Source organism: Dama dama, chromosome 18 (assembly GCF_033118175.1).
Source record: "Dama dama isolate Ldn47 chromosome 18, ASM3311817v1, whole genome shotgun sequence".
In the NCBI taxonomy this organism is placed as follows: domain Eukaryota; kingdom Metazoa; phylum Chordata; class Mammalia; order Artiodactyla; family Cervidae; genus Dama; species Dama dama.
In genome coordinates, this window is record NC_083698.1 from 45150487 (window position 1) to 45177280 (window position 26794).

At 39.5% G+C, this 26794-nt stretch overlaps 1 long non-coding RNA gene across 1 annotated transcript in view; it reads right to left on the minus strand.

Annotated features, from left to right (window-relative positions):
• The window catches only part of LOC133072801 (uncharacterized), a 235881-nt gene that overhangs the window by 97377 nt on the left and 111710 nt on the right, over nt 1–26794 (minus strand). The window contains exon 2 of the long non-coding RNA XR_009696810.1: nt 2714–2786. This is a non-coding gene — a long non-coding RNA (uncharacterized LOC133072801). The remainder of the gene's footprint in view (nt 1–2713; nt 2787–26794) is intronic.

The following is a 26794-nucleotide window of genomic DNA, read 5'->3' on the forward strand; positions in this document are numbered from 1 at the left end:
TTCCTCCAGTCACAGCCTCATTAACTAGCTGTACACAAGAGGTGGCCCCACTCAGCCTTGCATCCTTGGGCTGGCTCTCCCACTTTCCCTCATTTCACTTTCTACCCCTCACTTCTACTCCTTAGGGCTTCTTCCCAAATGAACAACCTATACACAGGCCTTTATACATCCAGCTCTGCTTCTAAGGAACCCAGACTAAAATAATGAAATCAGGTGACTCGTCAAGCATCCCAGAATTCATGTGGAAGACTGTAATTTATAGTCAGGCCTTTGGATTCCCACACCCCATGTGTTTTCCCCTCTTTCCTCCTTGCATTGAGAGAACTAACACAGAAACAGAGTCTTGGCCTCAGAAACCAACCACCAAAGAGAGGTGTCAAGTCAAAAGGAGAAGCAAACAACTTTGGAACAGGGATCAGTGACTGAGTGGGGTGGTGTGTGGGCTGGTGAGGAAATGCTTCTCAGGGGAGTTACCCGGGAGGCCTCACTTAACCACTCTCTCTACAATCAGTGCCATCTAGTGTTTTCTCTGCCAGCAAAAATTCTTCTTGGTACTTATTACAATGTGTAAGCAAATATTTCTATTTGTTTATTGTCTCTCCCCCAACAGCACAGGGACCATGTCTGTTTTGTTCATCACAATATCCCCAGTGCCTAGCACAGTGCCTGGGACATAACTGGTAATCGACAAACTAGCAAATTAAAAGAAATCAGAGAAAATCAGACAGACAAATATTATATGATATCACTTACATGTGGGATATAAAAACAAATGATACAAACGAACTTATTTACAAAACAGAATTGATGCTTTCAAACTGTGGTGCTGGAGAAGACTCTTGAGAGTCCCTTGGAGATCAAACCAGCAAGGAGATCAAACCAGTCAATCCTAAAGTAAGTTAACCCTGAATACTCATTGGAAGGACTGCTGTCGGAGCTCCAATTCTTTGGCCCCCTGATGTGAAGAGCCAACTCATTGGAAAAGACTGATGCTGGCAAAGACTGGGTAAGGGGTGACAGAAGATGAGATAGTTGGATGGCATCATTAACTCAATGGACATAAGTTTGAGCAAACTCTAGGAGATACTGAAGGACAGGGAAGTCTGGTGTGCTGCAGTCCAGAGGGTTACAAAGAGTTGGACATGAGTGAGTGATTGAACAACAACAAAACAGAAATAGATTCACGGACATAGAGAAGAAACTTATGGCTACCAAAGGGGAAAAGAGGATGAAGGAGGGATAAATTAGGAGTTTGGGGTTAACAGATACATAACTATCATAGATAAAACAGATAAATAACAAGTATCTACTTTACAGCACTGGGAACTACATAGAATATACATATAATTGAATTGCTTTACTGTATACCTGAATCACTGTAAATCAACTATGTTTAAATAAAAAATCAATCACAATTGGTGAACAAATCAATGAATTTTTTCTTGAATAAATGAATGAATGAGCACATAGTATTATAGGCAAAATGAAAAGCATAAAGGCATGGAAGAGTATGTGAATACAACCTGTTCAAAGAATGTCTGTGGTTGTTTATATAGGGTATATTTGTTTGGAAGAGTGGGGAGGCTGGGAGTGGTGGGGGAAAATATTTCTTGGAGTAATATTGAGGTCGTGTAAGTAACCTGGCCACATTCTTTGTGTTGGAAGATGATGTTGCCTCTGCTTAACTGGTTGTATAACTTGGGTTTTCAAGTATCTGCTGTCGCCTACAGTTAAGTGTGCTTCCTTCTCTGCTGGGCAGCTGGCAGGGGTGTTGGCAGGGCCTGACCTTGTTTGCGGGTCTGGGACTTTGTGTTCCAAGTGTGCCTTGGATGACCTGCTGCTGTTGTCACCTGTTGTGTTTGTGCAGTTGGGTGTTGGCAGAGCCTTTCCTAAGTCTCATCTACAGGCTGACCTCAGAGTTATCTGTTTAGGGGTCTTGCTGCCCTTTATCCTCTGCCTCGCCTTTCTTGCCTGAACCTTTAAGGCCTTTAACACTAGCCTTCAGATCCTTAATAATCATACAAGGCAGTATAGGATACCTTCTTATTCATTTATTCAAACACATATTAATAGCATGCTGGTGGACAGACACTATGCCAGGCACATGTGTCTCCTCGTGATACTGACTCATGATACTATGCACTTCACGCTGTCCAAAAGCCCTGCTAATCCTCTGCTGATTGAGATTCATCACTGCATTCTTTCAGCCCCGGATTTGCTGAGGTGGGCTCACCATGCCTGTGGACTGTGTGGACTTAAGGACCTGCTACAAAAGTGTCTGATGATGGAAGAACCATTTCTCTGCTGTCCTGCCCTCAGCACAACTTAAGCAAAAAAAAAAAATTAAGATATTCCAGCTACTCAGTAACCCTCAGACAGTTTCTCATTTGCAAAAGCTCAGTTAGAAGCGGGTGGCCACATGTTCCTTTCTGGCTCCTTGAGAGCTAAGTTTATTCCCTCGGTGTGCTGACATTTCAGGAACCATGACACTCACCTTTAGCACTGCTTATTTTTAGTGTCTCTGCATTTATATTTAGAAGAGACGCTCTGATAGGCCTCTGAGAGCAGCAGTCCTACAGTTTTTGCTGGAGCACTTGAAGGCCACCAGGAAGGAAAATAAGTCATGCGTGTAACTCCCCATTAATTTCCTGGAACTGGTGACGTCACACAAGTACATGTACCACGAGAATCAGGAGCAGTGATCAGGACTCACCTTTGGTTACTCAAACCAGGCCGTTGACCCAGTCTCTCAAGCAGCATACTTCTGTTGCTCTACTGGAGGGATCCTAGGAGAAAGCCAAGTTGACATCATAAGGACCAAGAGAGGTAAAATCACTCCCAACCTCTAACTTACCACAGTTTCTTCTTTTCTTTTCAGTCATTATAAAACACATTCCTGTATTCTTTATAAAATTTTGAAGTATTATATGCTTGTATCAGAAAATTCAACAGGAAGAATTTGTAACATATATCAAAGAGAAAGGGTTAGTAGTTCTAATATTTTTAAAAAACCTCTTAGACATTGAGGGACAAAGGACCGAAAACTTGATTGAAGAATAAGCAAAGGACATGAACAAACAATTCACAAAACATGTTCCTTTAAACATATTAAAAGCTGTCCAAACTCTCATTATTAAAGAAATGTAACTTAAAATGCTATATTTCAAAAATGGTATCGTGTTTCTCAGCTATAAAATTGATAAAAATATAAAGAGCAGGACAACAAAATCTGTTGGGAAATGAGCTCTGGTGGTGGCAAATTAGTACAACTGTACAGAAGGAAACTTGTTTCAAGATTGAACAAGACTACACATACACTTGCACTGGACCCAGAAATCCTACTTCAAGGAATTTACCTTGAAGATACAGTCCCAAGAGCAGAAACACACGTTGGCACAAGTTTATTCACCTCAGCATTATGTCTAATTACAAAACACTGAAAATCCCCTGACAGCCCGTATGTGGGAGATGAGTAGAACACACAAGACACCTCGACACAGTGGAGTCCCGTGCAGCTGGGAGGAAGAGCTCCGTGAACCGTACGGAGAGAGTTCCCAGGTACACCGCGAAGTGCAAGAAGGAAAGCACAGAAGAGTGCCTATGCTAATATGCTACCTTTGATATCAGAAAGAAGGAGAAATGAAAAAATACACATGTATTTGCTTATGTAGGCAAAAATAGAGGAAGAATAAACCTGAAACCAGAATCAGTTATCTAGAGAGAGTAGATGCAAACAAAATAAATAAAATGCAGGAACTAAAATACAGTGTAAGAGGTTAGGGAGGTTACACAACTCTGAGTATGCTGTGCTGTGCTTAGTCGTGTCTGGCTCTTTGCAACCCCATGGACTGTAGCCCACCAGTTTCAGCTTCACCATTTGCATATTTCTTCACAAAATTGCATATTTCACTCACCTAGTTAAATGATCCTAATTTCATTTCTGGCACTTCAATTCTATTTACCTTATAAAAACAAAAGAAGAGGGCAAAAGTTCAAAAGGAAGACTTAGAGCTATCTAAGTGATGTCTTGAAATCTGGTACAAATTATTGAATATGTTAGAGAATATGGCCAATTTGGTTTGTGAGCCTTTGATGAATACTTTCCCAGTGTGGTCAGTGAATATCAGGGCATCAGAGTCTCTGAAGGTCATATGAAAAATACATTCCCAGGCTCTTCCACATGCCCATGGGATACTAATTTCTGAGTACAAAGGATGTGCAATTTCCAAAAGCTCTTCAGGTGTGACTCTTTTCTATACCAAAAGTGATGAACCACAGGACTTGTCATCTGAAGTGGGACCACAGATCAGTAGTAATGGCGTCACCTGGGTGTTTATTACAACTGCAGATTCTCAGGTTGCCTCTTAGACATAGTGGATCAGAACCTGCATTTTAACATGATGTTCAGGGATTTCTGTACACATTAAAGCTTGAGAAACACTGCTCCAGAAAGATTCAGTAACAGGTGTGAGGCATAACCTTTAATTGGGGGTAAGAGGAAAATAATAGGATGGGAAAAACTAGATATCTCTTCAAGAAAATTAGAGATACCAAGGGAACACTTCATGCAAAAATGGGTTCAATAAAGGACAGAAATGGTATGGACCTAACAGAAGCAGAAGATATTGAGAAAAGGTGGCAAGAATACACAGAAGAAATGTACAAAAAAGATCTTCATGACACAGATAATCACAATGATGTGATCACTCACCTACAGGCAGACATCCAGGAATGCAAAGTCAAGTGGGCCTTAGGAAGCATCACTACAAACAAAGCTAATGGAGGTGATGGAATTCCAGTTGAGCTATTTCAAATCCTGAAAGATGATGTTGTGAAAGTGCTGCACTCACTATGCCAGCAAATATGGAAAACACAGCAGTGGTCACAGGACTGGAAAAGGTCAGTTTTCATTCCAATCCCAAAGAAAGGCAATGCCAAGGAATGCTCAAGCTACCACACTATTGTACTCACCTCACACACTAGTAAAGTAATGCTCAAAATTCTCCAAGCCAGGCTTCAGCAATATGTGAACCATGAACTTCCAGATGTTCAAGCTGGTTTTAGAAAAGGCAGAGGAACCAAAGCTCAAATTGCCAACATCCGTTGGATCATCAAAAAAGCAAGAGAGTTCCAGAAAAACATCTATTTCTGCTTTATTGACTATGCCAAAGCCTTTGACTGTGTGGATCACAATAAACTGTGGAAAATTCTGAAAGAGATGGGAATACCAGACCTCCTGACCTGCCTCTTGAGAAATCTGTATGCAGGTCAGGAAGCAATAGTTAGAACTGGACATGGAACAACAGACTGGTTCCAAATAGGAAAAGGAGTACATCAAGGCTGTATATTGTCACCTTGCTTATTTAACTTATATGCAGAGTACATCATGAGAAATGCTGGGCTGGAGGAAGCACAAGCTGGAATCAAGATTGCTGGGAGAAATATAAGTAACCTCAGATATGCAGATGACACCACCCTTATGGCAGAAAGTGAAGAAGAACTAAAGAGCCTCTTGATGAAAGTGAAAGAGGAGAGTGAAAAAGTTGGCTTAAAGCTCAACATTCAGAAAACTAAGATCATGGCATCTTGTCCCATCACTTCATGGGAAGTAGCTGGGGAAACAGTGGCTGACTTTATTTTTCTGGGCTCCAAAATCACTGCAGATGGTGATTACAGACATGAAGTTAAAAAACGCTTACTCCTTGGAAGGAAAGTTATGACCATCCTAGACAGCATATTAAAAAGCGGAGACATTACTTTGCCAACAAAGGTCCATTTAGTCAAGGCTATGGTTTTTCCAGTGGTCATGTATGGATGTGAGAGTTGGACTATAAAGAAAGCTGAGTGCTGAAGAAATGATCTTTTTGAACTGTGGTGTTGGAGAAGACTCTTGAAAGTCCCTTGGACTGCAAAGAGACCCAACCAGTCCATCCTAAAGGAGATCAGTCCTGGGTGTTCATTGGGAAGGACCAATTTTGAAGCTGAAATTCCAATACTTTGGCCACCTGATGCGAAGAGCTGACTCATTGGAAAAGACCCTGATGCTGGGAAAGATTGAGGGCAGGAGGAGAAGGGGACGACAGAGGATGAGATGATTGGATGGCATCACCGACTTGATGGACATAGGTTTGGGTAAACTCTGGGGGTTGGTGGTGGACAGGGAGGCCTGCAGTCCATGTGGTTGCAAAGAGTGAGACATGAGTGAGTGACTGAACTGAACTGAACACCACTTTAACAAACTGAAGAATAAAAACCACATGATGATCTCAACAGATGCAGAAAAAACTTTTTACAAAATTCAACACCCGTTTATGATAAACGTCTCCAGAAAACAGACATAGAGGGAACATACTTCAATATAAGAAAGGCCACATGTGACAACCCACAGCTGACATCATACTGAAAGGTGAAAAGCTGAAAGCACTTACTTTAAGATTAGGAACAAGGCAAGGATGTCCACTCTAGTAAATTTGATTCAACATAACTTCGGAAGTGCTAGCCATGGCAATCATGGCAGAAAAAGAAATAATTCCAAACTGGACAAAAGAAGTAAAACTATCACTGTTTGTGGATGACGTGATAATATGCAAAGAAAATTCTAAAGGTGCTACCAGAGAATTACTAGAACTCACTAAATTTTGGGAAGGTTGCAGAATAAAAAATTAATACACAGGACTCTTCACTAATTCTATGTACTAACAAAGAAATATCAGAAAGAGAAATCAAGGAAACAATCCAATTTACCATCACATAAAAAAAAATCTAGGAATAAATCAATCTAAGGAGGTAAAAGACTCATGCTCTGAAAACTATAAGATACTGATGAAAGAAGTCAAATGACAAAACAAACAGATGGAAAGATATACATTGTTCTTGAATTGCAAGAGTCACGATTGTCAAAATGACTATACTATCCAAGGAAATCTGAAGATTCAATGCAAACCCATCAATTACCAATGACATTTTTCACAGAACTAGAAAAAACATTTTAAACCATATGGAAATACTAAAGACCCCAAGGCTAAACAATCCTGAGAAAGAAAAACAGAAGTGGAGGAATCAGGCTCCCTGATTTCAAATTATACTACAGTAATGAAAACAGTATGGTACTGGCACAAAAACAAGTATAGACAATGGAACAGGGTAGAAAGCCCGGAAATAACTTAGGCATCTACAGTTAATTAGTCTATGACAAAGGAAGCAAGAATATACAATGGAAAAAAGAGAGTCTCTTTAATAATTGGTCTTGGGAAAAGTGGACAGCTACATGTTAAAGAATGAAATTAGAACATTCTCTAATACCATACACAGAAACAAACTCAAAATGGATTAAGATCAAATACTGTAAAACTCTTAGAGGAAAACATAGGCAGAACATTCTTTGATATAAATCACAACAGCATCTTCTGTGATACATCTCTTAGAGTAATCAAAATAAAAACAAACATAAACAAGTGGGACCTAATTAAATTTAAAAGCTTTTGCACAGCAAAGGAGGCCATGAACAAAACAAAAAGGCATCTCAAAGAACAGAAGAAAATATTTGTTAACAAAGATGCCCACAAGGGATTAATCTCCAAAATCTACAAACAATTCATGCAGCTCAAAAAAAAAAAAAAACAAACAAAACTCATTTAAAAAAAGGACAGGGAGGAGCCAAGATGGCGGAGGAATAGGACGGGGAGGCCACTTTCTCTCCTACAAATTCATCAAAAGAACAATTGAACGCAGAGTGAACTTCACAAAACAACTTCTGATCACTAGCTGAGGACATCAGGCACCCAGAAAAGCAGCCCATTGTCTTCGAAACGAGGTAGGACAAAATACAAAAGATAAAAAGAGAGACAAAAGAGATAGGGACGGAGATCCACCCCGGGAAGGGAGTCTTAATAGAGGAAGTTTCCAAACACCAGGAAACCCTCGCACTGGCGGGTCTGGGGGAAGTTGTCGAATCTCGGAGGGCAACCTAACTGGGAGGAAAAATAAATAAAACCCACAGATTACGTGCATAAAAGCAACTCCCAGCAGAAAAGTACCCCAGATGCCCGCATCCGCCACCAGCAAGTGGGGGCGGAACGGAGAGGAGCGGGTGGCATTGCTTAGGGTAAGGACTGGGCCTGAGTGCCCTGAGGGCAATCAGAGGGAGCTTTTGTGAGATTCCAACTTAAACTGTGGGATAGCAAAAGAGAGAGAGAAAATTAACCGGCCCGAACACACTGCCGGCCGTTCACAGAACAAAGGGACTGAGCAAGTCCAGAGGAGCTAGCCGGCTGCGGACTGGCCCAGCCCCGCCGGAGGCAGGAGGCAGGGGGGAGGGGAAAGGGGCAGGCTCAGCGTCAAGGACGGCATCCCATACCACACTGCAAGCAGGCCTCCAGTTTCTAACCAAAGACTTCCTGAGATTCTGGATGGCCGACATCCACTGGGAGGGTCGCGGCCTGACCAGCGTGGGCACGGACTGAGGCTGGGACTGCGGAGGGGAGAAGGTGTGCTGCACCAGGGGAGAGTGCGCCCATCAAGCTCCTGGCTGCCTGAGCTGCTTGGGCCAGGGAAGGCACAAAACGCAGGCACAGCAGAGTCCGAGCTTTTGTGGAATAACCGAGGGCTGGAACCGCACGCAGCGCAGGGCATGCTCCATATAGAGCAGCCAGGAGCCTGAGCAGCGTAGACGGGGAAAGCAGCGCCCCTCCCTCCCTGCAGCGCGATGGAACTAGCAAACCTGAACAAGAGACCACCTCCGCCCGCCTGTGTCAGGGCGGAAATTACGAAATGAAGAGACCGGCAAACAGAAGCCAAATAAACAAAGGGAACCGCTTCAGAAGGGACCAGTGCAACAGATTAAAATCCCTGTAGAGAACACCAACTACACCAGAAGGGGCCTATAGATATTGAGAAGTGTAAGCTGGAACGAAGGGCTATCTGAAACTGAACCGAACCCACACTGACCACAACAGCTCCAGAGAAATCCCTAGATATATTTTTACTTTTTTTTTTTTAATTAAAAAATTTTTTTTCTTTTCTTTTCTTTTTTATTTTTTCTCTTTTATATTCTTTTAAAATCCCCTATTACTCCCCCATTACCTCTTAACTATCATTTTAATTGATTTTTATGATTTTTTTAATTAGGAAAAAATTTTTCTTTTTTTTTCCTTTTTTTCTTTTTCTCTTATTTTCTTTTAAAGTCCTCTATTACTCCTCTACTACTCCTTAATTTTCATTTTCATTTCACGATAACCTTGCAAAAAAAAGAGAGAGAAGCCCTATTTTTAAAATGAATATATATATATATTTCTAAAATTTTTTGTGTTTTTGTTTTTAATATTGTATTTTTAAGAGTCTAACCTCTACTCTAGATTTTTAATCTTTGTTTTTCAGAATGTGATATAAATTTTGGACATTTAAGAATCCAATATTCAGTTCCGATTTTTATTCAGGAATGTGTTGATTACTCTATCCCACTTTTGACTCTCCATTTTCTACCTCAGAACACCTCTATTTCCTCCTTGCCCCTTCTCTTCCCAATCCAATTCTGTGAATCTTTGCGGGTGTCTGGGCTACGGAGAACACTCTGGGAACAGAGAACTGCGTAGATCTGTCTCTCTCCTCTTGAGTCCCCCTTTTTCTCCTCCTGCTCACCTCTATCTCCCTCCTCCCTCTCCTCTTCTTCATGTAACTCTGTGAACCTCTCTGGGTGTCCCTCACGGTGGAGAATCTTTTCACCATTAACCTAGAAGTTTTATTATCAGTGCTGTATAGTTGGAGAAGTCTTGAGACTATTGGAAGAATAAAACTGAAATCCAGAGGCAGGAGACTTAATCCCAAGACCTGAGAACACCAGAAAACTCCTGACTACAGGGAACATTAAGTAATAAGAGACCGTCCAAAAGCCTCCATACCTACACTGAAACCAACCACCACCCAAGAGCCAATAAGTTTCAGAGCAAGACATACCACACAAATTCTCCAGCAACGCAGGAACATAGCCCTGAGCGTCAACATACAGGCTGCCCAAAGTCACACCTAACACATAGACCCATCTCAAAAATCATTACTGGGCACTCCCTTGCACTCCAGAGAGAAGAAATCCAGTTCCACGCACCAAAACACTGATGCAAGCTTCCCGAACCAGGAAACCTTGACAAGCCAATCATCCAACCCCACCCACTGGGTGAAACCTCCACAATAAAAAGGAACCACAGACCTCCAGAATACAGAAAGCCCACTCCAGACACAGCAATCTAAACAAGATGAAAAGGCAGAGAAATACCCAACAGGTAAAGGAACATGAAAAATGCCCACCAAGTCAAACAAAAGAGGAGGAGATAGGGAATCTACCTGAAAAAGAATTTAGAATAATGATAATAAAAATGATCCAAAATCTTGAAAACAAAATGGAGGTACAGATAAATAGCCTGGAGACATAGATTGACAAGATGCAAGAAATGTTTAATAAAGACCTAGAAGAAATAAAAAAGAGTCAATTAAAAATGGTAAGGCAATAAATGCGATCAAAAACACTCTGGAGAGAACCAAGAGTAGAATAACGGAGACAGAAGATAGGATAAGTGAGGTAGAAGATAAAATGGTGGAAATAAATGAAGCAGAGAGGAAAAAAGAAAAAGAATCAAAAGAGATGAGGACAACCTCAGGGACCTCTGGGACAATGTGAAACGCCCCAACATTCAAATCATAGTAGTCCCAAAAGAAGAAGACAAAAAGAAAGGCCATGAGAAAATACTCGAGGAGATAACAGCTGAAAACTTCCCTAAAATGGGGAAGGAAATAGCCACCCAAGTCCAAGAAACCCAGAGAGTCCCAAACAGGATAAACCCAAGGCGAAACACCCCAAGACACATATTAATCAAATTGACAAAGATCAAATACAAAGAACAAATATTAAAAGCAGCAAGGGAGAAACAACAAATAACACACAAAGGGATTCCCATAAGGATAACAGCTGATCTATCAATAGAAACCCTCCAGGCCAGAAGGGAATGGCAGGACATACTTAAAGTAATGAAAGAGAATAACCTACAATCTAGATTACTGTACCCAGCAGGGATCTCATTCAGATATGAAGGAGAATTCAAAAGCTTTACAGACAAGCAAAAGCTGAGAGAATTCAGCACCACCAAACCAGCTCTTCAACAAATGCTAAAGGATCTTCTCTAGACAGGAAACACAGAAAGGTTGTATAAACGTGAACCCAAAACAACAAAGTAAATGGCAACAGGACCACACCTATCAATAATTACCTTAAATGTAAATGGGTTGAATGCCCCAACCAAAAGACAAAGACTGGCTGAATGGAAAAAAAAACAAGACCGCTATATATGCTGTCTACAAGAGACCCACCTCAAAACAAGAGACACATACAGACTAAATGTGAAGGGCTGGAAAAAAATATTTCACGCAAATGGAGAACAAAAGAAAGCAGGAGTCGCAATACTCATATCATATAAAATAGATTTTCAAATAAAGAATGTGAAAAGAGACAAAGAAGGACACTACAGAATGATCAAAGGATCAATTCAAGAAGAAGATATAACAATTATAAATACATATGCACCCAACATAGGAGCACCATAATATGTAAGGCCAACACTAACGAGTATGAAAGAGGAAATTAATCGTAACGCAATAATATTGGGAGACTTTAATACCCCACTCACAACCATGGATAGATCAACTAAAGAGAAAATTAACAAGGAAACACAAACTTTAAATGACACAATGGACCAGCTAGACCTAATTGATATCTATAGGACATTTCACCCCAAAACAATCAACTTCACCTTTTTCTCAAGTGCACACGGAACCTTCTCCAGAATAGATCACATCCTGGGCCATAAATCTAGTCTTGGTAACTTCAAAAAAATTGAAATCATTTCAGTTATCTTTTCTGACCACAGTGCAGTAAGATTAGATCTCAATTACAGGAAAAATTTTTTTAAAAAATTCAAACATATGGAGGCTAAATAACATGCTTCTGAATAACCAACAAATTATAGGAGAAATCAAAAAAGAAATCAAAATATGCATAGAAATGAATGAAAATGAAAACACAACAACCCAAAACCTATGGGACACTGTAAGAGCAGTGCTAAGGGGAAGGTTCATAGCATTACAGGCTTACATCAAGAAACAAGAAAAAAGTCAAATAAATAACCTAACTCTACACCTAAAGCAACTAGAGAAGGAAGAAATGAAGAACCCCAGGGTTAGTAGAAGGAAAGAATTCTTAAATATTAGGGCAGAAATAAATGCAAAAGAAACTAAAGAGACCATAGCAAAAATCAACAAAGCTGAAAGCTGGTTTTTTGAAAAAATAAACAAAATTGACAAACCATTAGCAAAACTCATTAAGAAACAAAGAAAGAAGAACCAAATTAACAAAATTAGAAATGAAAATGGAGAGATCACAACAGACAACACTGAAATACAAAGGATCATAAGAGACTACTACCAGCAGCTCTATGCCAATAAAATGGACAACTTGGAAGAAATGGGCAAGTTCTCAGAAAAGTATAACTTTCCAAAACTGAACCAGGAAGAAATAGAAGATCTTAACAGTCCCATCACAAGCAAGGAAATCGAAACTGTAATCAGAAATCTTCCAGCAAACAAAAGCCCAGGACCAGATGGCTTCACAGCTGAATTCTACCAAAACTTTAGAGAAGAGCTAACACCTATCTTACTCAAACTCTTCCAGAAAATTGCAGAGGAAGGTAAACTTCCAAACTCATTCTATGAGGCCACCATCACCCTAATTCCAAAACCAGACAAAGATGCCACAAAAAAAGAAAACTACAGGCCAATATCACTGATGAACATAGATGCAAAAATCCTTAACAAAATTCTAGCAAACAGAATCCAACAACATATTAAAAAAATGATACACCATGACGAAGTGGGCTTTACCCCAGGAATGCAAGCATTCTTTAATATCTGCAAATCAATCAATGTAATACACCACATTAACAAATTGAAAGAGAAAAACCATATGATTATCTCAATAGATGCAGAGAAAGCCTTTGACAAAATTCAACACCCATTTATGACTAAAACTCTCCAGAAAGCAGGAATAGAAGGAACATACCTCAACATAATAAAAGCTATATATGACAAACCCACAGCAAGCATTACCCTCAATGGTGAAAAATTGAAAGCATTTCCCCTAAAATCAGGAACAAGACAAGGTCGCCCACTCTCACCACTACTAGTCAACATAGTTTTGGAAGTTTTGGCCACAGCAATCAGAGCAGAAAAAGAAGTACAAGGAATCCAGATAGGAAAAGAAGAAGTGAAACTCTCACTGTTTGCAGATGACATGATCCTCCTCATAGAAAACCCTAAAGACACTACCAGAAAATTACTAGAGCTAATCAACGAATATAGTAAAGTTGCAGGATATAAAATTAACACACAGAAATCTCTTGCATTTCTATACACTAACAATGAAAAAACAGAAAGAGAAATTAAGGAAACAATACCATTCACCATTGCAACAAAAAGAATAAAATACTTAGGAGTATATCTACCTAAAGAAACAAAAGACCTATACATAGAAAACTATAAAACACTGATCAAAGAAATCAAAGAGGACACAAACAGATGGAGAAATGTACCGTGTTCATGGATTGGAAGAATCAATATTGTCAAAATGGCTATACTACCCATTCAGTGCAATCCCTATTAAGCTACCAACGGTATTTTTCACAGAACTAGAACAAATAATTTCACAATTTGTATGGAAATACAAAAAAACCTCGAGTAGCCAAAATAATCTTGAGAAAGAAGAATGGAACTGGAGGAATCAACCTGCCTGACTTCAGGCTCTTCTACAAAGCCACAGTCATCAAGAGAGTATGGTACTGGCACAAAGACAGAAATATAGATCAATGGAACAGAATAGAAAGCCCAGAGATAAATCCAGAAACCTATGGACACCTTATCTTTGACAAAGGAGGCAAGGATATACAACGGAAAAAAGACAACCTCTTTAACAAGTGGTGCTGGGAAAACTGGTCAACCACTTAAAAAAGAATGAAACTAGAACACTTTCTAATACCATACACAAAAATAAATTCAAAATGGGTTAAAGACCTAAATGTAAGACCAGAAACTATAAAACTCCTAGAGGAGAACATAGGCAAAACACTCTCTGACATAAATCACAGCAGGATCCTCTATGACCCACCTCCCAGAATATTGGAAATAAAAGCAAAACTAAACAAATGGGACCTAATGAAACTTAAAAGCTTTTGCACAACAAAGGAAACCATAAGCAAGGTGAAAAGACAGCCCTCAGATTGGGAGAAAATAATAGCAAATGAAGCAACAGACAAAGGATTAATCTCAAAAATATACAAGCAACTCCTGTAGCTCAATTCCAGAAAAATAAATGACCCAATCAAAAAATGGGCCAAAGAACTAAACAGACATTTCTCCAAAGGAGACATACAGATGGCTAACAAACACATGAAAAGATGCTCAACATCACTCATTATCAGAGAAATGCAAATCAAAACCACAATGAGGTACCATTACACGCCAGTCAGGATGGCTGCTATCCAAAAGTCTACAAGCAATAAATGCTGGAGAGGGTGTGGAGAAAAGGGAACCCTCTTACACTGTTGGTGGGAGTGCAAACTAGTACAGCCACTATGGAGAACAGTGTGGAGATTTCTTAAAAAACTGGAAATAGAACTGCCATATGACCCAGCAATCCCACTTCTGGGCATACACACTGAGGAAACCAGATCTGAAAGAGACACGTGCACCCCAATGTTCATCGCAGCACTGTTTATAATAGCCAGGACGTGGAAGCAACCTAGATGTCCATCCGCAGATGAATGGATAAGGAAGCTGTGGTACATATACACCATGGAATAGTACTCAGCCATTAAAAAGAATTCATTTGAATCAGTTCTAATGAAATGGATGAAACTGGAACCCATTATACAGAGTGAAGTAAGCCAGAAAGATAAAGACCATTCCAGTATACTAACACATATATATGGAATTTAGAAAGATGGTAATGATAACCCTATATGCAAAACAGAAAAAGAGACACAGATGTACAGAACAGACTTTTGGACTCTGTGGGAGAAGGCGAGGGTGGGGTGTTTTGAGAGATCAGCATCGAAACATGTATATTATCTATGGTGAAACAGATCACCAGCCCAGGTTGGATGCATGAGACAAGTGCCTGGTACACTGGGAAGAACCAGAGGGATCGGGTGGAGAGGGAGTTGGGAGGGGGGATTGGGATGGGGAATACATGTAACTCCATGGCTGATTCATGTCAATGTATGACAAAACTCACTACAATATTGTAAAGTAATTACCCTCCAACTAATAAAAATAAATGAAAAAAAAAATACCATACTAGTGATAGAAAGCAAAAAAAAAAAGGACAGAAGATCTAAACAGACATTTCTCCAAAGAAGACATATAGATGGCCAAAAAGCAGATAAGAATGTGCTCAACATTGCTAATAGAGAAATGCAAATCAAAACTACAGCCAGGTATCCCCTCCACCAGTCAGAATGACCATCATCAAAGTCTGCAAACAAAAAATCCCAGAGAGGGTGTGCAGAAAAGGGAAACCTCCTACACTACTGATGGTAATGTAAATTGGTAGAACCATTGTGGAGAACAGTAAAGAGGTTCCTTAAAAAATCTAAAAATAGAGCTACCATATGGTCCAGTAGTCCCACTTTTGGGCATCTATCCAGAGAAAACCATAATGCAAAAAGACACATGTACCCCAACATTCACTGCAGCACTATTTATAATAGCCAAGACATGGAGGCAAACGTAATGTCCAACAGATGAATAAAGACATGGTACATATATACAATGAAATATTAATCAGCCATAAAAAGAAGTTAAATAATGTCATTTGCATTATTTCATAGATGGATCTAAACTTGATCATGGATAGACCTAGAGATGATCATATTAAGTGAAATAAGTCAGACAAAGACAAATATCAAATGATATCACTTATATGTGGAGTCTCTAAAGATGTTACAGATGAACTTATTTACAAGACAGAAGCAGACTCATTGACTTTGGAAACAAACATTGGTACCAAGTGGGAAAGGAGGAGGGGATAAATTAGGAGTTTGGGATTAACATATAACCCCTACCATATACAAAAGATCATCAACAAGGGCCTACTGTATAGCACAGGGAACTCTACTCAATATTCTGTAATAACCTACATGGGAAAAGAATTGGAAAAAGAATGGATATGTGTTATTGAATTATTTTGCTGTATACTTGAAACTAACAAAACATTGTATACCAACCATAGTCCAATATAAAATAAAAATTAAAGAGATTGCTCCTTTATAGTCCCTCTCTCCTGTCCCTCTGCCCAGAACCTTCAATCCAGGCAATCCCTGGTCAACTTTAAAAATCACAAATTAAAGATGGCGGAGGAGTAGGTGGACGTGGAGTACATCTCTCTCCATGGATACATCAGGAATACAACTTCAGACACATGCAGAACACCAGCTGAGAGCGGACAGGAGTACCTGACCAGTGGAAAAGAATATATAGACCCACGCAAAACTCGGTAGGATGAAGGAACTAGGGGGAAAAACAGGAATATTAGTAGGACTGGACCTGCCCTCAGCTGGTGGGGGAACTGAAGCAAGGGTCCAATCCCCACATCGGGGCAATTGTCTGAGTCAGAGGAGAAACATTTAAGACTGAGAGTGAAACAGCTGATCTGTGGCAGCCTAAATGGAAAGAGAATCAGATAGTCCCTGCCACAGCCATACATACCCCGGACAGGGATGCAGGCCCCCTGGAAGATGCAGCAGCTGGGAACTGGAGTTTAGGGATTGTGGAGCAATCCCAGGGTGAGGGCTGCAGTTGGCTGCAGAGAGATGGATCGAGGGGATGTGAGGGAGGAGACTGTGGTGGGAAATGCCTGTGGAGGAAAGCCAGGCAGCAATGGAAGCAAGGCGATAACCACTGAGTCATGCATAGTGAGTGGAGCCATCACCATAGCCTCTCTCCCCCCACACACCAGCATTGGCAGCTGAACAATAGAGAGGCTGGCCCATCAAACACCTGATGCACTGAACTACAGAGTAGGACCCCACCCAGGGTGCTCCTTTAAGTACCTGACTTGCCGATCTAGTAGGACCCCAGCCAGTGGGGGCCCTCTATGTGCCTGATGCATGGAACGACAGAGAAGACCCCAGGCAAGGGAGCCCTCTAAGTGCCTGAATGGGTGGAGCTACAGAGAAAGACTGGCCAAAGAAACCTGATTACCAGCCTCAAGAGGCTGGAAAAAAGACTGATAGGGCCATAACTCCTGCCGCAGAGGCAGTCCGTGTCCCTGCCCACTCGGTGCCTCCAGGGTCCCCTCAAGCCAAGCAGCTGTGCCACCTTCTTGCTTAACTCTCACTGGGGCAGAGCTGCCACAGGCAAAAAAAAAAATTCTTGATCTATGCGCGCCAGGGTCACTTCAGTAGTGTCCGACTCTTTGTGACTCTGTAGACTGTGGCCCGTCAGGTCGGGTAGAGGGGTTCTTCAGGCAAGAACACTGGAGCTTATTGACCAATACTGGTTGCCATACCCTTCTAGAGCACTATATATCCTGCAACCCTAGCCTCCAACCCCCCTGAGTACCTGGTGCTGCCAGAATCCCTGCAACCCAAGCAGCTGTACCACCTCCGCACCTGGCCCTCACCGGGGCAAACCCAAGTCCTCCAGGGCAGCCTCAGGAGCAAATCCCAGTGGATGGCCTACATGCAGAGGTGAAAATAAAACCACAATTGAAACCCAGGGGCAGTGTGACTAAGGAAGAAGACCCAAAACCTTCCCAATAGCTGTACAAGCTGCAGATTAAATCCACACGATCAGCCAGGCAGACTCTGTGTCTGTGGAATATATAAAAGGTCATTCAGAGCTCCCACAAAAGAAAACACACCAGTTCTGATAGCTGTGGACATTGGAGGCAAGAACACAGGGGAGTAGGACCAGATTAGAATCTGGGCTGCCCCCACAGCAGGTCCAGAGATCAGCACAGTGTTGGAGGGCATCCTAGGGAAGTGAGGTGGACTGTGACTCCTTAGCGAGGGAAAGGACTCTGACAGCAGTGACTCAAGAAAAGCATTTATTATTCTTATGTTTTGATTTGTTCCGTAGATTCTTTGGACTTTCCTTTCTTCCCCCTCCCCCCGTTACATTTGTTGATTTTATTGGCACTATGAAATCTATTTAAGCTTTGAGCTTTTTTTTTTTTCCTTCTCAGTCACATTTCTTATTGTAGTTATAAACCTCTGCCTCTACATTGGGCTTTTGCAGTTCTGAGGCATTCTCCCCCATTTTTTGTTTCTTTATTAATTTTAATTTTTTAAACCTATTATTATTTTCTCTACATTTATTCCTTTGTTTGCTTTTCCTACTATTCTTTTCCCCTTGCAGTTAATCTTTAATGTATATAAATCTTCTTTATTTACCTCTATTTAACTTTGCATATCTATTCTTTCTCTCTTTTCTTTCTTTCCTTTCCTCTCAACACATTTTTTTAGTTCTAGTTTCATTGCTTTATTTCCCACTTGGCACCTTGATTTAGTTTTGTTTTCCAGTTTGTGCTTTAGTTAATTTTGTTCTTAATTGGTAAATATAATTTTTTTATTTCCTTTGTTCACTGGGTCAGTCTATTGTACTTTATTTTTGTTGGACTGTTTTGACTTTGCTCATGGGTGTATATGTATATGTGTATATTCCATTATTTTAATTATTATTTGACTGATTTGAAACTGCCATTTGTCTGGGGTTCATCTTTGGTTTCTCATTTTTGAACATTTGTTTTAATCTCACATAATGCCATATCAAACCACTTGTGAACTCTTTGTTCCTGACTAGAGATCAAGCCCTGAGCCTTTGAAGTGGGAGCACTGACTCCAAGACCCTAGACTACCAGAGAAACAACCCTAAGGAGTATCAAACAGTGAGAACTCACACAAATGAAACCACTTGAATACAAGACCAGGTATCACTAAACCACCAGTAGCACCCTGTGCAGGATGCCTCATCTAAACTACAAACAAAACAGAAATACAAAACCAATCATCAGCAGACAGGATTACCACCTCACTGAGCCTTGCCCATCAGAGGAAAAACAAACAAACAAAAACTCAGCACAAATCTCACCCCATACAAAGCTTACACAAACCATTGGACCAACCTTAGGAGGGCAGAAACCAAAAGGAAGAGGAATTCAACCTTGAAGCCTGGGAAAAGGAGACCTCAAACACAATAAGTTAAAAAAATTAATGAAAAGGCAGAGAAATATTACACAAATAAAGGAACAAACTAGAAACACAGAAGTCCAAATAAATGAAGAGGAAATAGGCAAACTATCTGAAAAAGAATTCAGAATAATGACAATAAAGATGGTAAAAAAAAAAACCTTGAAAACAAAATGGAGAAAATGCAAGAATCAATTAACAAAGACATAGAAGAATTAAAGAATAAACATACAGAGACAAACAACACAATTACTGAAATTAAAAATACTCTAGAAGGAATCAATAGCAGAATATCTGAGGCAGAAGAATGAATCAGTGAGCTGGAAGGTAAATGATGGAAATAACTTCTGAAGAGTAGAATAAAGTAAAAAGAATGAAAAGAACTGATAGTCTCAGAGACCTCTGGGACAATATCAAACACACCAACATTCAAATTATAGGGGTTCCAGAAGAAAAAGAGAAAAAGAAAGGGCATAAGAATATTTTTTAAGAGGTTATAGTTGAAAATTTCCCCAACATGAAAAAGGAAATAGTCAATCAAGTCCAAGAAGGACAAAGAGTCCCATACAGAGTAAACCCAAGGAGAAATATGCCAAGACACATACTAATCAAACTAACAAACACTAAACACAAAGAAAGAATATTAAAAGCAGCAAGGGAGAAGCAACAAGTAACATACAAAGGGAACCCCATACATTTAACAGCTGATCTTTCAGCAGAAATTCTGCAGGCCAGAAAGGAATGGCAGGATATATTTAAAGTACTGAAAGGGAAAAAATCTACAACCAAGATTACTGTACCCAGCAAGGATCTCATTCAAAATTGATGGAAAAATAAAAAGCTTTTCAGATGAGCAAAAGTTAAGAGAATTCAGTACCACCAAACCAGCTTACAACAAATGTTAAAGGGACGTCTATAGTCAAGAAATACAAGAGAAGAAAAAAAGATCTACAAAATCAACCCCAAACAATTAAGAAAAATGACAATAGGAACATCAGTTCAGTTCAGTTCTGTCATTCAGTCATGTCTGACTCTTTGGGACCCCATGAACCACAGCACACTAGGCCTCCCTGTCCATCACCAACTCCCAGAGTCCACCAAAACCCATGTCCATCGAGTCAATGATGCCATCCAACCATCTCATCCTCTGTCGTCCCCTTCTCCTCCTACCCTCAATCTTTCTCAGCATCAGGGTCTTTTCCAATGAGTCAGCTAGTCACATCAGGTGGCCAAAGTATTGGAGTTTCAGCTTCAACATCAGTCCTTCCCAATGAACACTCAGGACTTATCTCCCTTTGGGTGGACTGGTTGGATCTCCTTGCAGTCCAAGGGACTCAAGAGTCTTCTCCAGCACCACAGTTCAAAAGCATCATTTCCTCAGCACTCAGCTTTCTTTATAGTCCAACTCTCATATCCATACATGACCACTGGAAATACCATAGCCTTGACTGGATGGGTCTTTGTTGGCAAAGTAATGTCTCTGCTTTTTAATATGCTATTTAGGTTGGTAATAACTTTCCTTCCAAGGAGTAAGTATCTTTTAATTTCATGGCTGTAATCACCATCTGCAGTGATTTTGGAGCCCAGAAAAATAAAGTCAGCCACTGTTTCCACTGTTTCCCCATCTATCTGCCATGAAGTGATGGGACCAGATGCCATGATCTTAGTTTTCTGAATGTTGAGCTTTAAGCCAACTTTTTCACTCTCCTTTTTCAATTTCATCAAGAGGCTCTTTAGTTCCTCTTCACTTTCTGCCATAAAGGTGGTGTCATCTGCATATCTGAGGTTATTGATATTTCTCCCAGCAATCTTTATTCCAGCTTGTGCTTCCTCCAGCCCAGTGTTTCTCATGATGTACTCTGCATATACGTTAAATAATCAGGGTGACAATATACAGCCTTGACATACTCCTTATCCTATTTGGAACCAGTTTGTTGTTCCATGTCCAGTTCTAACCATTGCTTCCTGACCTGCATACAGGTTTCTCAAGAGGCAGATCAGGTGGTCTGGTATTCCCATCTCTTTCAGAACTTTCCACAGTTTATTGTGATCCACACAGTCAAAGGCTTTGGCATAGTCAATAAAGCAACAGTAGATGTTTTTTCTGGAACTCTCTTGCTTTTTCGATGGTCCATGAGATGTTGGCAATTTGATCTCTGGTTCCTCTGCCTTTTCTAAAACCAGCTTGAACATCTGGAAGTTCATGGTTCACGTATTGCTGAAGCCTGGCTTGGAGAATTTTGAGCATTACTTTACTAGCGTGTGAGATGAGTGCAATTGTGTGATAGTTTGAGCATTCCTTGGCATTGCCTTTCTTTGGGATTGGAATGAAAACTGACCTTTTCCAGTCCTGTGACCACTGCTGTGTTTTCCATATTTGCTGGCATAGTGAGTGCAGCACTATCACAACATCACCTTTCAGAATTCGAAATAGCTCAACTAGAATTCCATCACCTCTACTAGCTTTGTTCGTAGTGATATATCAATAATTATTTTAAATGTAAATGGATTAAATGTTTCAACCAAAAGACCCAGACTGGCTTAATGGATACAAAAACAAGACCCATATATATGCTGTCTACAAGAAACCCACTTCAGACCTAAAGACACATATAAGCTGAAAGTGAGAGGATGGAAAAATATATTCCATGCAAATGGGAAGCAAAAGAAAGCTGGAGTAGCAATCCTCATATCAGACAAAATAAAGAAGATTACAACAGATAAGGAAGGACAGTACATAATGATCAAGGGATAAATCCAAGGGGAAGACATAAAAATTGTAAATACCTATGCACCCAACTCAATCCATAAGACAAACACTAATAGACATAAAAGGATAAATTGACAGTAATAAGAAAATAGTAGGAGACTTTAACACCCCACTCACACCAATGGACAGATCATCAAAACAGAAAATTAATAAGGAAACTCAAGTCTTAAATGATACATTAGACGAGAGGGATCTCATTGATAATCTTTAGGACATTCCATCCAAATGCAGAAGAATATACCTTCTTCTCAAGTGCACATTTAACATTCTCCAGGATAGACTACATCTTGGGTCACAAATCAAACCTCAGTAAATTTAAGAAAATTGAAATTGTATGAAACATCTTCTCTGACTACAATGCTCTGAGACTAGATAGAAGCTACAAGAAAAAAACTGTAAGAAACATGAACACATGGAGATTAAACAACATGTTTCTAAATAAGCAACAGGTTACTGAAGAAATCAAAAGGGGTATCAACAAATTTCTAGAAACAAATGACAATGAAAACATGACAACTCAAAACCTATGGGATGGAGCAAAAGCAATTCTAAGAGGAAAGTTTATAGCAATGCAATCCTACCTCAAGAAACAAGAAAAACATCAAATAGACAACCTAACTTTACACCTAAAACAACTACAAAAAGAAGAACAAAAGACCCCCAAAATTCATAGAAGGAAAAAGGCATAAAGATCCAAGCCAAAATAAATAAAAAATAAATGAAAGAAATAATAGCAAAGATTAATTTTAAAAAAGCTGATTCTTTGAGAAGATAAAAAAATTGACAAACCTTTAGCCAGACTCATAAAAAAAAAAAGAGAAAAGAATCCAATCAACAAAATTAGCAATGCAAAAGGAGAGGTTACAAGAGACAACGCAGAAATACAAAGGATTATAAGAGACTATTATGAACTATATGACAATAAAATGGATAACCTGGAAGAAATGGACAGATTTTTAGAAAAGTTCAATCTTCCAAGACTGAACCAGGAAGAAATAGAAATTATGAACAACCCAATTACAAGCACTGAAATTGAAGCTGTGATCAAACACCTCCCACACAACAAAAGCCCAGCACCAGATGGCTTCACAGAAGAATTCTATCAAACACTTAGTGAAGAGCTAATGCCTATCCTTCTAAAACTCTTTCAAAAAATTGCAGAGAAAGGAACACTTCCAAACTCATTCTATGAAGTCATCATCACTCTGATATCAAAACCAGACAAAGACAACACAAAGAAAGAAAACTACAGGCCAATATCTCTGAACATAGAAGCAAAACTCCTTAACAAAATTTTAGTAAACAGAATTCAGCAGCACATCAAAAAACTCGTATACCATGATCAAGTTGGGTTTATTCCAGGGATGCAAGGATTTTTCAATATATGCAAATCAATCAATGTGATAAACCATACTAACAAACTGAAAGATAAACACCATATAATCATCTCATTAGATGCAGAAAAAGCCTTTGACAAAATTCAGCACTCATTTATGATTAAATCTCTTCAAAAAATGGGCATAGAAGGAACCTACCTCAACATAGTAAAGGCCATATATGATAAACCTACAGCAAACATTATTCTCAATGATGAAAAACTGAAAGCATTCCCCCTAAGATCAGGAGCAAGAAAAGGGTGTCCACTTTCACCACTATTATTCAACATAGTTCTGGAAGTCCTAGCTAAAGCAATCAGAGAAGAAAAAGAAATAAAAGGAATTCAGCCTAGAAAGGAAGAAGTAAAACTCTCACTGTTTGCAGATAAATGATATTGTATATCATAGAATACTCTAAAGATAGTATCAGAAAATTGCTAGAACTAATCAGTGAATTTAGCAAAGTTGTAGGATACAAAATCAACACACAGAAATTACTTGCATTTCTATATAATAACAGTGAAAAATCACAAAGAGAAATTAAGGAATCAATCCCATTCACCATTCCAACAAAAAGAGTTAAATATCTAATAGTAAACATACCTAAGGAGACAAAAGAACTGTACAAAAGAACTGAAAATTATGACACTGATGAAAGAAATCAAAGATGACATAAACAGATGGAGAGATATTCTGTGTTCCTGGGTAGAAGAATCAATATTGTGAAAATGACTATACTACCAAATGCAATCTGATCACAGATTCACTGTGATCCCTATCAAATTAGCAATGGCATTTTTCACAGAACTAGAACAAAAAATTGCACAATTCATATGGAAACATGAAAGACTCTGAATAGCCAAAGGAGTCCTGAGAAAGAAGAATGGAGCTGGAGGAATCAACTTTCCTGACTTCAGATTATACTACAAAGCTACAGTCATCAAGACAGTACGGTACTGGTACAAAAACAGAAATATAGACCAATGGAACAAGACAGAAAGCCCAGAAATAAACTCACGCACCTATGGGTACCTTATTTTTGACAAAGGAAGCAAGAATACACAATAGGGCAAAGACAGCCTCTTCAATAAATGGTGCTGGGCAAACTGGACAGCTACATGTGAAAGAATGAAATTAGAACACTTCCTAACACCATACTCAAAGGTAAACTGAAAATGGATTAAAGACCTAAATGTAAGACCAGAAACTATAAAACTCTTAGAGGAAAACAGGCAGAACACTCAATGACATAAATCAAAGCAAGATCCTCTATGACCCACGTCCTAGCGAAATGGAAATAAAAACAAAAATAAACAAGTGGGACCTGAGTAAACTTAGAAGCTTTTGCACAGCAAAGGAAATGATAAGCAAGGTGAAAATACAACCCTCAGAAAGGGGGAAATAATAGCAAATGAAACAACTGACAAAGGATTAATTTCAAAATTTGTAAGCAGCTTATGCAACTCAATGCCAGAAAAACAAATAACTCAATCAAAAGTGGGGAAAAGACCTAAACACACATTTCCCCAAAGAAGACATACAGATGGCTAACAAACACATGAAAAGATGCCCAACATCACTCATTATTAGAGAAATGCAAATCAAAACCACAATGAGATATCAACTCACACCAGTCAGAATGACCAAACAATAAATGCTGGAGAGGGTGTAGAGGAAAGGGAACACTCTTGCACTGTTGGTGGGAGTGGAAATTGATACAGCCAGTGTGGAAGATGGTGTGGAGATTCCTTAAAAAACTAGGAATAAAACCACCGTATGACCCAGCAATCCCATTCCTATGCATATGCCCTGAGGAAACCAGGGTTGAAAAAGACACATGTATCCCATTGTTCATTGCAGCACTATTTACAATACCTAGGACATGGAAGCAACCTACATGTCCATTAACGGATGAATGGATAAAGAAGTTGTGGTACATATACACAATGGAATATTACTCAGCCATAAAAAGGAACACATTCGAGTCAGTTCTGATGAGGTGGATGAACCTAGAACCTATTATACAGAGTGAAGTGAGTCAAAAAGAGAAAGATAACTATCGTATTCTAATGCACATATAGAGAATCTAGAAAAATGGTACTGAAGAATTTATCCACATGGCAGTGGTGGAGAAACAGACATAGAGAATAGACTTATGCACATGGGAAGAGGGGAGGAGAGGGTGAGATGTATGGAAAGAGTAACATGGAAGATTATATTACCATATGTAAAATAAATAGCCAACAGGAATTTGCTGTATGTCTCAGGAAACTCAAATAGGGGCTCTGTATCAACCTAGAGGGGTGGGATGGGGAGGGAGATGGGAGGGAGGCTCAAAACGGAGCCATATGTATACCTATGGCTGATTCATGTTGAGGTTTCACAGAAAAGAACGAAATGCTGTAAAGCAGTTATCCTTACAGAACAGAATTTTAGACTCTGTGGGAGAAGGCGAGGGTGGGATGTTTCGAGAGAAGAGCATCGAAACATGTATATTATCTAGGGTGAAACAGTTCACCAGCCCAGGCTGGATGCATGAGACAAGTGCTCGGGGCTGGTGCACTGGGAAGACCCAGAGGAATCGGGTGGAGAGGGAGGTGGGAGGGGGGATCGGGATGGAGAACACATGTAAATCCACGGCTGATTCATGTCAATGTATGGCAAAAACCACTACAATATTGTAATTAGCCTCCAACTAATAAAAATAAATGAAAAAAAATTAAAAAGAAAAAAATCACAGATTAGTTTACATTTTCTAAATTCTATATAAATGGACTCACATAGTATGTATTGTATTAGGCACTGTATCTGTCTTCTTTCAGTACAATAGTTTAGAGATTCATATGTATTTTACACGTATTAATAGCTCACTCCTTTTTTGTTGAATAGTATTCCTTTGTTTGGATGTATCAAATTTGTTTATCCATCCATCAATGCATAGACAGTTTGGGTTGTTCTCAGTTTTTTGCTGTTATAAATAAAGACGCTATCAGCATGTGTATATAATCATATGTAGGACATATTACATTTCTCTTCGGTAAATACTGGGGTACAGTGGCTAAGTTATACGGTAGGTGTATGTTTAACCTAAATGCCAAGTGACCTAAGTAACTGTGGAAATGAGTGGCGTTTATAAGGCTAAAAGTAAAAGGAACTGCACATAAGCACTGCATTCTAGCTGATGAAATTATTTCCTTGTGTTAACAATTATGATACTTGTATACATGTATTTTGGAATTAAATAATTAAATAAATGGATGGTGGATAGTAGGAGCCAGGTTTCTCACTGTTGAAGTGAAAATTTACAGATAAGCAAGGGAAGGAGGCCAGAATGATCCTTGTGGTAATGCATTAAAACTGAAAAT